Genomic DNA, 1,420 nt, shown 5'->3' on the forward strand with positions numbered 1-1,420 from the left:
CTTCCAATGGGGGCGGGGGAACGGGGGGGAAGCCACCCCCCCCCCCCCCCACGGGGACCGCTTGCCTGCCACGGATCGACTGCCTCCCACCGTGCTGAATAGCGGCCTCTCCCCAGAGAGCCAACAGGGCGTACCTGACCGCGATGGAGGAGCAGGCCGCGTCCGTGCTGACGACCTGGAGGGGTGCAGGCGCCGCGGCAGGCTGCCTCCTCCACAGCCCACAGTGATAGTCCGAACGCACCCCGATGAAGTCTGCGTTTAGAGGGAGAGAACGAAGAGACGGGGGGGGGGGGGGGGGAAAAGGGCGGGGGGGGGGGGGCTTCCATGGCAGGCTTCAGAGGTCAAGACAGGGGAGTGGGCCAGCCTTCCTGTGAGGCCGTAGGGAGCCGGCGCTGGTGGGCTTCAGAGCCATGTCCTGAAAACCTGGGAGGGGGGCAGCTAAGGAATGGCTGGAGGAGGAGGAGGGTGGGAGGGGCCAGCTGCTAGGATCTGTCTTGCAGGGCTACTGCATGGGAATGGAGAGGGGGTCCTTCAGCCGCCCATGCGGAAGGCAGGCAATGGGGAAGGGGGCAAGGGTTTCACTGCCTGTCCAGGCGGCCAGCGGGGTGGGGGGTGGGGCTCCAAGGCAGGGCTCCCTCTCCTTCCCCCAGCAGGCGCCTTCTCTCTCACACACACACACACACACCCGATTCCAGCTCCTCCCCTCCCCTTGCAAGGATACAGAGCTGGTTCGTAGCCTGGCCGGACGGGTACACCAGGCAGCCGCCATGCTCAGGTGCCGTGCCGCTCTCCTGGGGCACCCACGCCAGGGCCCCGCCCGTGGGGGTGTCGTCGAAGGGCAGGCGCCCCCACTGCTCAGCCATGTCCGCGTGCACCCACTCGCCCATCAGCTCCAGGGGCAGCTCAAAGAGCCAGTCCCGAGACAGGTGGGCGAACCTGTGCAGGCGCCCGGAGGCCCGGAAACGGGGGCAGTTCCTGTCGGGGGGGGGGGGGGGGGGGGGAGAAGAAAGCGGGAGCCAAGGTGAGAGGAGGACACTTTGGGGTGCTGCCTTCTCCTCTGGCAGCCCAGAGGGAGGGGAGGTGGCAGCCCCTGCCCCCCCCCACCAGTCAGTGCTGGAGCCCCCAGCTGCAGGGCGGAGGGACCCCCCCCCCCGGGAGCCCTCCCGAGGCCCCTGCCAGTTCAGGCCGGGCACGAAGGCGAGAGCGGCTGACCTCCTGGCCCGCTGGGCCTCCAGGTCCTTCAGCAGGGTGGCCACGCGGAGGACACGATCCCGCGACTTCCTCTGCAGAGGAGAGAAAGAGAGCGGCGCTGGCTGCGGGGCTCCGAAGAGGGGGGGGAAAGGAAGGAGAGGGCCAGCCCCACTGCAGGGCCACTCGGGCTGCCGCGCAGTCCTCTCCCTGCGCCGCCGGTGACCCCGCC

At 69.9% G+C, this 1,420-nt stretch overlaps 1 protein-coding gene and 1 long non-coding RNA gene across 2 annotated transcripts in view; both read right to left on the reverse strand.

Annotated features, from left to right (window-relative positions):
• The window catches only part of TAF1C (TATA-box binding protein associated factor, RNA polymerase I, C), a 5,063-nt gene extending 4,839 nt beyond the window's left edge, over positions 1-224 (reverse strand). The window contains exon 1 of the mRNA XM_015411399.1: positions 135-224. The gene's annotated coding sequence lies outside the window, so the exon portion shown is untranslated. The remainder of the gene's footprint in view (positions 1-134) is intronic.
• Positions 225-370: 146 nt separating this feature from the next.
• Positions 371-1,289, reverse strand: LOC107110603. The gene is made up of 3 exons (XR_001482527.1): positions 1,213-1,289; positions 722-975; positions 371-423 (listed from the first exon to the last, which is right to left on the reverse strand). It is a non-coding gene; the product is annotated as an uncharacterized LOC107110603 (long non-coding RNA).
• Positions 1,290-1,420: the final 131 nt, after the last annotated feature.

The sequence above is a fragment of the Gekko japonicus genome, unplaced genomic scaffold, assembly GCF_001447785.1.
Source record: "Gekko japonicus isolate JY-2015 unplaced genomic scaffold, Gekko_japonicus_V1.1 scaffold2978, whole genome shotgun sequence".
NCBI classification, from domain to species: Eukaryota; Metazoa; Chordata; class Lepidosauria; order Squamata; family Gekkonidae; genus Gekko; species Gekko japonicus.